The sequence below is a fragment of the Lathamus discolor genome, chromosome 5 (genome assembly GCF_037157495.1).
Source record: "Lathamus discolor isolate bLatDis1 chromosome 5, bLatDis1.hap1, whole genome shotgun sequence".
NCBI lineage: Eukaryota > Metazoa > Chordata > Aves > Psittaciformes > Psittacidae > Lathamus > Lathamus discolor.
Genome location: NC_088888.1, coordinates 62,783,844 through 62,796,005, shown reverse-complemented (window position 1 = coordinate 62,796,005; position 12,162 = coordinate 62,783,844).

Below are 12,162 nucleotides of genomic sequence, written 5' to 3'. Positions count from 1 at the left end.
TTCATTCTCTTTCTCAATATGCCGTTCTCCAAGTGTTTTTAATTGTTTTATGTTGATGGCAATGTATCTTGCTGAGGGCACATTTATTGAAACATGCTACTTTAAGAGCTAATTATAGGGTAGATTATATTTTTCTTTATTTCTTTCTGCCAAGAAATTAAAATAGTCAAGTGCATTTGCTATAATCAACAACCATTTTAAACACCATACTGTGTGTATGTTTGTGAACTTGGTGAATGGATGCTAAGGTTCATGACCTTGCTTTAGTATCTCTTAGATAAGGAAAAACCTTTAATCACTGTAGAAAGGGAGCTTGCATATATGGTAACAGTAATAAGTAGCAGATTATTCAGAACTGTATTGTAAGAAAGATGTATATGAAAGAGTCTGTAAAAGAGTTTAAAAACTTGGGCTAGTTCCCAATCTGATGTGAGTCTGTGTGTTATTTTTGACTTAGTCAGAATTTACTAAGATTTACTTTGGGAAATATGACCCAGATGGCATTGTTTCCTCATGTTGTTCTTTCTTATTTGTCTGCTCATTTTCCAGCTGATTATATGGGTGGGCCTTTCCAAGCAGAAAGACCTGCTAGAGACCAGGCAGGAGAAAAAGCAGTACATTAACACCCCAGCTGAGAGCACTTGGAAGTTATTCCACAGGTTGAGACAAAGGCGTATGGCAAATGCAGACCACTAACACAGAGATTGGGGAAGACTTAACATCTTGTTTTCTGGTGGTTTAAGATGTACATCTTTGCTTTTTTTACTATGTAGGAAAGAAATCCCACTTTTCTTGCCCACACAACTTCATAAAGAAGATCCAGACATTCCCCTTGACTGCTATTCAGCCCATCTTTGGCGGCAGCAGGAGGTTTCAGCTCCACATAGGCAAAGAGCAGGAAGGCTAATAGTGAGAACCTTCTGGACCTATAAGTACCAGTGTATTTTTACACAAACCAAATAGCTGCTACCCTGTACTGTGGGTTTAATGTTTGCTATTTTCAGCTTTCTCCCTTTTGTTACAATGAAATAAGTGTCCCTACTGTTTTTGGTCTATCTGGCTTTAATTTTCTCATACTCCGGGTTTCAAGAAATATGTAAGCAAAAAGGAAACCTGAAATTTTTCACCAGTGTTTGTCTTTTAGGATTAGATTCAGACAACTTGCTTCAGGTATTAAGTTCAGATGTCTTAATGCCTGAAAAGGAGGCATCCAGCCTTGATGGATTAGGTTCAGTATACTTGCAATGGGTGTGTGTGCTCAACAGAGGGATAAGATAAGGTAGTGTCAGGGTAGCTGCAGCTCTCTGAAGTTCATGAAATTGAATCAGAGCTGTGCATTGCATGATTCCCATCAAATGGGATGCAGAGCACCAAATTTCATAGAAGGGTAGGTGTTTGCCTGTTGTGCTTATGTTTCTTTTAAGTGCTCATGGGAAAAGCACAAGATCCCTCCATGCCACATCACTCAGTCATGAGAGAACTTTGGCAGGAGTGAGGCAACCTAACGACTCAGACAAGGCTGCTTTTATGCACTTGCAGGTGCCTAAGCTGAGGTATGCAGAGAATTTCATAGACCTAGCCTGGATCTTGTTTTCAGTCACATATGAAAATGCTTGCTGTGCCTAGTTAGCACATATCATACCAAAACCATGCCAAACATGGAAGCAATGGGAGTCGGAATAGGAGAATATCACCTCTTAAAACATATTCATAAAGTTTTCAAAAAATAAAAATAAGTGGAATTCATTAGTCTAAAGTACAGCCTTTAATCTTTTAAAGGCTAACATAAGCCTATAACCATCAGAGTTCTTAGATGATCGTATAATATCAAAATGTTTAAATGGGCATTCATACAACTAAATTTTAGACCTGTTGTTCTGTTCAGTATGATCTAATGGCTGGTGCACAGAAGCTGTTGCTAGGACTCCTGGGCTCTGTTTCTCTATTCTGCCAAGATTTACAGCTAATGAGATGCTATTTTCTGCACTCCTTGGCTAGTGCAATACTGTATTTATTAGGGGTTGTTTTTATGATCTAAGATTTACAATTTCTAATGATCATATGCAAAGTAAACCTTTTATTTACTTAACCACCATGGAAAACTGCGTGTAACAAAATCAGCATGGAATTCTCACTACAGAAACGTCATTGCTTTACAGCCACTGTGATTTTTTAGACTCTAAGAACCAAATCATGACATCTGTTCTTGTGCTGAGCAGAATCATTGCAAGCAGCCCCGTGGAGCAGATTTTAATTTTCATTAATGATTTCCTAAGACTTTGGTGCCGCAGCAGAAGTCTGAAAACTGATAAAAGTGGAATGAATATCGCTTTCCATGCCTGGGAGCAAAGTGGTCTATTGTATGCAGGTATGTTGAATTCAGTCTGGTTACTTGAAAAGAGAATTGCAATTCAGAGTATCAGAATCTGACCAGAGTAAGCAATCTTTTTCATAGCAAAGCTGTAAAAGAAACCTATTATCTGCCCAAATCTGCACAATTTACAGTAACTCTGAAGATAGTGATAACTAAAGGAAAAAAAAAATAAAATGAGTGCTGTTTCTGAATTTCGATGATAATTCTGTAAATTCACTTTCTTTCCCTTTACACTTGTATCAGTTAGTAAGAAAGACTGTGGCTTGCTGTTTGGAAATTTGTGCAATGATTTCAGGTCACATGTATACATAAGATGTTATGCTTGTTATATTAGTATTTTGAACAGATTTGGCATGAGTGAAGGGGTGACTTTTTGGTAAATTGATCAGGCTGCCATTAATAGATTAAGCTCATGTTGTTTCCACAATCTTCAGCCTTTTGGCTTGTGGTCTCAACTCTAGAGTTGCTTCATGCTTAGGTCTTTGCATATCTATTTGAGCAGATCAACCAGAAAGAAAAGGCAAGAAAACCTCTGAGACATTGTTCATGTAACACTAGACTTATAGTGCATATTAATATCCAAGATAACAATGCAGTATTGGCAGTGCCATCACTGCAGTGACAACAACTACTACCCCAATGTGTTACACCATTGTAGAGACTTGAATATTTTTATTCTAAGGTTCAAGCTTCCTAGGCTTTTGTTTCATTAATAATACAGTTTGATCTAAACATATCTGAAACAATTGTGGTTCCACATTCTTATCGATTGTGCATAGGAAGAAAGTCATTTTCTGCACCTGGACCTTTTTCAACTATTGCATTTTGACTGTCATACTCTCCTTGATACTGTAAGTGCCTCTAATGAAGATGCAGTGGAACTATTTTTTGATACAGGTTTAAAAGACCATTTGGTCTCAACTGTAATATGGTCCCTTTACAGACAGCAGGTATAAGTAATTCATCTGGCCATCTGCCATAACCCAAGACTCTTACTATGGATTCTGTAAAATCTACCTGGCCGCTGTATTTGCTTCCTGGTATACCATATATCAATAAACAGGATTATTCAGTAGTTGAGTCTTCAGATGGTGTTAGTCACACAAGAAAGACTCTGTTTAAGGTACTACACCTGCTACACACAAGTATTTCAGTTTGTCAAACTTGGGTAGCCACTACTGTCCTAATACCCGGCTTTGAGCTTATCCCACAGCCACAGATATTCTGACAAAAGGAAGAGCTTCTCCACCAGGTAGAGCATATGTGTGGCCAGCTTTGTTTGATTCACAGAGGGCAATCAAGTGGACATGTATGGGAACATCACAGTTATATGTTACATTTTCTGAAAGGGTGAGATGGGCACTTAAGACCAGAAAGGGACAGCAACAGCAAGCTTTATGAATTTCTGCACAGGAGCAGGCTAAGACCTAAGTGTAGGTATCGGCAGCCACCGAAGCAGCACAAATGACGTGAGTGTTATAGTTGAACTGTTATATATCTTGCTGGTCACCTTTTAGAGAAATAAAGCAAGCAACAACGAAAGTAAACTCATCAAAACATATATAAAAATGTGTTATACCTTGTGCTACTGCTGCTTTTGTGTGCCTCTGTCTTTCTACAATCTAATTCAACTGCTTCTTCCAGCAAAGACCAGTGTTTGCTCGCTGGTGCTGAGAAGACAGCTTGTTTGATGAAGGTTTGTACAACAGGTAGTGAAGTTTGCAGCCATGGTTTGTAAGGCTGAGAAAAACAAACAAATAGCTGCTTCAGGCAGCTATTATCCCATTATAATTTATGCACATGTTCAAAGGTATGTTCTGTTCAAAATCTCTACTCAGGACTGATTTAAAGTGTGTTTAACCTACAGTCACAGAATGTGCTACAGTGAAGTGTAGTGATTTCTGAACTAGATTTAAACTAGGTAAGCTAGAGATAAAATCAGGCAACCTCCATAGTATAAAGCTTGGGCAAGAAGCTGAATTAAGAATACCTTGTGTATATGGACTTCATGCAGCTGTCACTTCATTAATGTTATGCTATGTAGTCATTTTCTTAATTGCTTGGTCACCATTTATACTAAAATAATCGATATTGGTCCATAAGTACAAAATCACATTAGTATTGCCTCCATGTTGACAAGACCTGGCTTTTAAGCTGGAATTCCTGATAAGTTTTTCATGAAGAGGTTAAAAAATAACAACAAATGGTCATGTTGGTGGGGACACAACGTGAGCAGAATAAATTGGTACAACAGTATCATTAAATACTTACAGCAAGATGGAAGTTTTCTCCCTCTCATAGCTTGCTGAGTAGGAAAGCAGACTTATTACATAGCAAATTCCAGCAAGAGGGCAAGCTAACATGCAGAATGAGGACAGGAGATTTGATGAAAACGTGCATGGGCTGCAAATGAAAGCACTCATATGACAGAAGACAAAAGAGCAGGTTTGCTGAACAGTGAAAGGGGATCAGGATATGCATTCATGAATGTGGGTTAAGATTCAACATCTGGGGCCTAAGTCATTGCAGATGCAAGAAAAAATGTTGGATTGGTGACTTTCTAGTTCTAATTGGCAAGTGAGAAGTGTACTAAGACAGCATGATACTCAAGTCCTGGAGCACATAGCAAATGGAGTCAGGCGCACTAGGACACCTGGATAGAACTGGAGGTTATGTGAGAAAGTCAAGATCATTGTTACAACCCTGCCAGTTCTCAACACAGGGATAACAACCAGGTGAGAGCAGGAAGAATATAAGCACATGAAGAATCTCAAATTCAACTTCTTTGGCCTGCTGGCTTGGTGACATGTCTTGATTATTCTGGATTATTTTGGATTACTACAGCTTTATATTTTTAGAGTTTGTCACTCGAGTTCTGGAGAACCCAGCAGTAAGGTCCTCAGTAGCCACACTGGGAGACTCTGTCTATATTGGCTGGGGCATACTCAATTTTCTCTTTTTATGTGGTTTGTTTAGTTGTTGGTTTTTTGTTTGTTTGTCTGTTTCTTTGTTGTTTTTTTTTTTTGGGGGGGAAGGGGGATTTTGGTTTTGTTTTTTGTTTGTTTGTGTTTGTGTTTTGTTTTGTTTAGTGTCATGCCCCCTTCCGCTCTGGCAATAACAAGGATATTTGCTAATTAGACGCCTGCCTGGTGTGATCCAAATGAATTTCCAAGGGCAGTAATAATAGAAATACTAGCTTTGAGAAGTGCAGGGAAACATTGTTTCTTTCAGAAAAATATTAAGCTGAGGTATAACTAAAGAAAACTATGACTAACAAGGTGCTTTTGGCTTGTTGGAGAAGTTTAGGCAACTGGGTGAGGTATGATTTTTCTCTAATGTGAACAGCATGATCTTCATGCAGGGGAGACTGAAAATATCTTTCTTAAAATATACTTTTACTCTGAAAATGATAGTGGAACTGCCTCTGATTTTCAAAAGGGCCAGTGGTGTGATTTCCAAATGAGCTAGGAAGTATATCGGCATTACAGTTCCCTGGCTGAGCCTGTGTTGGCAGCCAGTGTCTGAAGTACATCCTTTGTTTTTCTGGATTCCAAGTTTCCTGGGGAGGTCCCCGAGGCAAGGTCCTTGCTCACTGTATGCCCTCTCCACATCCCACTGCAAGTGAGTAGCAGCAATTTCCACATGTAGGGAAGGAGAGAGGATGGCCGTGTGGCTAGTGCAGGAGAAAGCCACTTTCTGCTTCTGGGGCTCCCTTTGACTGCTGGTTGCTGGGGCAGAGGGTAAAGGGGAGGGTTGCAGATGAGACAGAGGGAAAGGATCCGAGAGAGGAAGGAAAGATTTATTTGCCATTTATGTCTCTGCAAGTGTCGGTCCCAGATAATGTGCTGCTTCTTGTAAAGATGCAACAATGGATGTAGATTCTCCTCACTTTCAGTAGCCATTTTTTCTGCGTGAAAATCCTCTCTCACCACACCCCAGAAGGTAATCAAGCAAGCCTGGGAAAATTTAACACATTTTGTCACTCAAAATATCCATGAGAACAACACATATCTTTCAAAACCTGCTTTGCTCACCATGCACCGCCAAGAATATTTTGCCTTCATGCTTGCAAAAATGAGGCTTTTGAGTGTAACTGCGAATCCTCCTCCTTCCCTGATTTTATGGATGCAGGATTTCACTTGCAGCGACAGCTCATCCTCTGCATAGGAGCCTCCATCACATTTTTGCTCTGTGCCAATCCATCCCCCATGGGGTGGGTTTATAGCAACCAACAATGAACGGAGAGGACTGAAGCAGATGTAAATAAAGGGCTAGTGAACATTTTTAGCTCAAAACAATGGGCTGTGATCACTTGGTTTCTAAGCAGGCTGAATGGCAGATCTTAGTTGGTATATATAGTATGCTTGTTGTACAACAGCCTCTGACCGATTCCTGTCTTCTTGGTCATCACTAATAAAATTAAATTTAATTAAAATGCTTTTATTGTCAAAACTAAATACCTCACCCACAAATAATGCTAGGTGCTCCTTGCTGCTCCTTGAGTTACTTTGTATGCTGATTTTCTGTGTGTCAAATATTTCAGACTGATACTATATTTCATAACTTGTATGTGCTCAGATATGTTTAATATATCAGATATAGTAAAGGTGTCTATATGCGATGCATTATATATGATAATGCAAATATTAGAGTCTTTTATAGTTTCATGTTTTATTTCCATTGTGTAGGATGATGTATTATTTATTCACCTACTGATTTTTACATACATGTGTGCAGAAGCAAATTTGCATGTTGTCTGTCTCATACAGTAACAAGCTTGCACAAACACACGATTTAAGTAAAAATGGATAGATATTAAACATTTTAAAATATTCTGTTACCAACAACCTTTTGCTATTGATCACATCACAAATGTGAAACACTTATTCAGCATAAAACATCTCTTCGCTTTCTGCAGAAGCTGCCATTTTTTTGTCTTCTTTCTTCAAATCCTCTGACCTCCCTTGGGAAGGCTTTTATGCACATTCAGTGTGCCTCACACAACTATTTCTACCAGCACTGTTACCATAGAAACCAAGTGATTTTTTTTTTTTCCTTTCCCCTCCTCCCCTGTCAGGGTTTGGACCTAGTGCCAGACCTCTCTACAGGTAGCAGTAATATTTTTTCAATATTTGGACAGATCTTTTAAAAATAAATATCTGTTGTTTGCATTTTCAAGAGGTAGTACTTTATTTCAGGATACGAATTTTCAGGTATTAACATCAACCAAGTGATACACATACTTCAGAGAGCCAGACATCTCTTTCTTTTGCAACATTTAGACCATGACAGTTTGTGAGGAAGATGCCAGAATTGGTTATTAATTGTAGACTGCAACTCAGAATGTGAATGAAGGGATTTATATTACAGGTCAGTGGACTGTGTCTCACATTTTCATTTTTTTTCATTTTCAAAACATCTCTTTAGCATACATAGAAATGGCTAGATCACGCCTAACCACAAAGAGAGGCATGTAATTAATTAGTATATAATTTACAAGTTATTGATCGGCATCATTTGTAGTGCTGACATTAACAGCTTCCTCATATAAATTTTTAAGTATTTTGATTCTCTGCCTACATATCATATTGATTTTTTAAATGAATCTACACTTAGATGCACAACATAATATATTAATTTTATAACTGTTCTATTTGGGCTGAATAAATTATTTCAATTAACATGACATAGAGAACATAGCTTTTCATTTAATCATCTGACATTTTAAGTATAATTTGACTTAAAACACACATAAACATTGTCATATCTACACTGCAACACAAATATATGTATGATAATTTTTAGCCACTGTTTATGTAAAGTACTATACTGAAAAGCAGAATCACAATCACACATTTTCCATAAATTCTGTCTGCTTCTAGCATACACTTTAGCTTTTGAATGCAAATATATTACACCAGCAAAATACAGAAGAAGGCAGAGCTAAGATGATTTGATAGAGTATTTTTTGTGTTGCTGTCAGGCAAGCATTGGTCTTGTGGACCCTTCTCCAAAACAACCATATCTTCTATAATGTAATTATCAAGTGCAAGGCCACCAGAGTGGGCTTTGGTCATCTTTCCCCATGTAATACCTGTTCATCATAAGAGGTAATTATAGTCATGCAAACATGAAAAATAAATTGTAGCATGTTTCAAATGAATTTTTTCTTCAGTGACAGAAGAGGGAGCAGTTCTTCCTTCTCACTGAGAGATATATTTGGCCCCCATCCCCCTGCCTATGCCCCTCTTGCCAAATGCAAAAATGCTCGATCATAATCCAGACACGGCTGGGTTTTACTGTGGGGGCAAGCAGCAAGACATTTTGGGGTCGAGGGTGGAGGGGGGACAGACCACCCACTTTGTCTCTGGAGAAACAAAGCTGTAATTCTTTCTGGGTTGCCAATTTCCCTAAGGATAAAGTTAGATATCAGCGTCTTTTGTGCCCTACTATATATTTATTTTTTTGTAACAATGTTTGTTTGGTTTTTTTTTTTATTATTATTTTTTTTTTAACTCGCCTCATGATGGCACAAAGAAGCCGTGATGGTGTGTAGTCAACTGGAGTGAATGTGTACATTCACCAGGCTTCAATTTTGTGAGACTTTGTCCCACTGTTGTTCCCACTCTGAGCTGAGCAGAAACCATGCACGTCTGAATAACGGGGCCCTTTCTGCCTGTTGTAATCCTGGATTGTTACAGTCTAGGGGCCAGCCATGCTGTCACCGTCACAAATTGATTTAACCATCAATCGCAGTGGTCATTAAAACTGCTAGAAGTCCCAGCCAAGCTGATGAATTGCAGCTGAATGTGAAATGAGCCTCCAAGCCCGTTTCCCACCATCTCATATCAAAGCCTATTGTGTCCCTCCAAAGTAAAGGGTCGGAGGTTCAGCCTGGAGTTCAACAATGGGCTCAGTCAGAAGATAGAGCCCCCTTCGCCCTGGCATTCCCAATTACAGTTTTCTTTCCATACCTTATTGTGTAGTATTTGCATCCAACTAATACATTGAATTATTGACATACCCCAGTGTCAATGGAGCTTTTGAAAGATTTATCCACCAAAGATATGGAATCCCAAGCATCTGGTAGCTCCCCAGTAATGACAATGAAATGATTCCCTGGTTTTCCTCCTCTGGAAGCATAGTCGACTGATCTGAGCTGAATGGCTATCTTTACTCAGCAGAGATTAGCTGCTTCCAGGCCTAACACAAAAAACTGAGTTTGTTTCTGGAAGTCCTTTTCCTTCAGATGTATTGTTCTCTGGACTTTCCTTGCTACTCATTTTTATATAGCACTTAAATCTGCTAGTCTTTTGTTCAGTGGCTGTAAGTAACAGGGGAAAAAGAATAATAATAAAAAAACCGTAATGGATTCCACTCTCTTCCCCCCCCCCCCCTCCCCCCCCCCCCACTGTGTCTGCATGACTGATACAGTCTTCTTGCATTTTTGGTTTGTTATTAAGCCACACACAGTAGGCGCTGCCAGAAGAAAACACATTCCTTCTGTTCAGGGGTGGGGTAGAGTTTTCATGCAGGGCACACACAAGCTGGTTTTGCTCACGTGATTTGTCTTGTTGAAGGGTGCTGTCCTGTCCCTATGGGAGAGGGACCCTGGGGCACAGGCAGTGAAAGGAGCTCGAGGTGAGACACTGGGGCTGTTATTGTGTATGTGTAAAGTCCAGGAAGGCTCCCTCAGTGTGCATAGGCAGAAAAAGAATTTGTGGGAGAGAGGGAGGAAGATTCAGTAAAGAGGTCACAGGTCCAGACTATCCCAATGTATGAATGATGAGCCAATAGACAGTTCTAGGACTGTATTTCCCTATAGATTGAATGTCTCCAATAACTGTGTGTGGAGATGCTGTTAACCAAGAGGACTGTCACAGCCGGCCTGTGGTCCTCAGTGGCTCCCATGGAGGTCACCAGACACCTGGTCTTGAAAGCTTTGCTGTTCTAAGACAGAATGAGCCAATGAATAAATAAATACATGCACTATTTATTTAAAAGGTTCTTTAAGTTTGACTGTGTTGTGATTTTGTTGTGTTTTGAGCAGTGATTTTGTTGAACTCTCAGATCTTTCTGAACTTTAGACCTTTTCACTGTATCTAGCAGTGAACTTTACTTAATGAAAAGTAATATCATTGATGATTTTTTTTTTTTTTTTTTTTTGCCTTACAAGATCCGAGTGAAGTATCTGCAAAGTCCATCAATGCAATCTACCACCAAGTTGGTTCCACAAATCTGGACTGAATGATTAAGAGATTAAAAAATAGAGTGGTACTCTGTTCAATGAAGGTCCCCTGGTAGTGATTTCATGTCTCCTGAGAATCTGGGATTAAAAAAAAGAAACATATATATATATATATATATATGTGTGCACGTTCTCCACTGTGACAAGCCTCAAAATTTTCACAGTTCTTTCTTTAAAAAAAGGAATATCAGCCCCAAATAGACAATTAGATGTCAATAGGAGACTCGCCTGATTCAAAGACACCCATGTTCAAATTCTTTCCTTTTTTTTTCCAATAGCACAGATAACTATGCCATCCATGTGAGAATGTGAAACTATTTAATCATAATTCTCAAGTTTGTCTCTCTCAATCTCTTTCCTGAGCAAGTAAATGTTCATTGGGCCAGAGGTACAAACTTGAGGCGCTCACAAACTCACTAGGCGAGAAAGCAAGGCACAGTTTTTGGCCAAATAAATACAGGGGCAACCTCAGCCTGCCTGTGCAACCTGACTGCCAATATTCAGGGAAACAATGATATAGAAGGTAAAAAATGCATGTGACAACTCCTAATCATGCTGTTCTCTAAGCATATGGAAAGTGTGCAACTGCTGCAATGTGAGGCCTGAATAAGTGGAACAGATTACAGGCCACCTACCCATTTTATCCAAGCCTCAGTAACATTGAAAGGTCAAGTGAACCAGCCTATAACTACAGGTACTTATTTACTTTTGAGACCGATTTTACTCTGAGACCATCCTTGCTTCTCTGTTGATCTACTGCAAACATCTTTCTGGCTAGTTTCTAATGAGAAGAAATCAGTAGTATTGGAACTCCGGTAGTGTAACATTCTCAGTTTATACAAGCCCTGACAAGTGATGGTCAGGGTTTATCTAAACAATTTTAGCACATTATAATTGTCTAGTTCCAAGGCAGCAAGGCTGCATTGAGATATAATTTTAAGAGGAATAAAGTTCCCGACAGCTTGACTCTCAAAGTTGTCTCTGTGTAAACTCCTTCACAAATCAAAACTAGAGAACACAAATTCCCTAGACTCAAAGCCTGCTCGTTTTCTCAGGACTTGGAATGCTGTTCATTGCATGGTTACCTGATAGATCCTCACACTGCAACATTAGAATCATAGAATCATAGAATAGTTAGGGTTTCAGCTAGTTCCAACCCCCTGCTATGGGCAGGGACACCTCACACTAAACAATGCCACCCAAGGCTTCATCCACCGTGGCCTTAAGCACTGCCAGGGATGGAGCACTCACAACCTCCCTGGGCAAACCATTCCAGTGTCTCACCACGCTAACAGGAGAGAATTTCCTCCTTATATCCAATCTAAACTTCCCCTGTTTAAGTTTTAACCCGTTACCCCTTGTCCTGTCACTACAGTCCCTGGTGAAGAGTCCCTGCCCAGCATCCCTATAGGCTCCCTTCAGGTACTGGAAGGCTGAGGTCTCCATGCAGCCTTCTCTTCTCCAGGCTGAACAGCCTCAACTTTCTCAGCCTGACTTCATACAGGAGGTGCTCCAGTCCCCTGATCATCCTCGTGGCCCT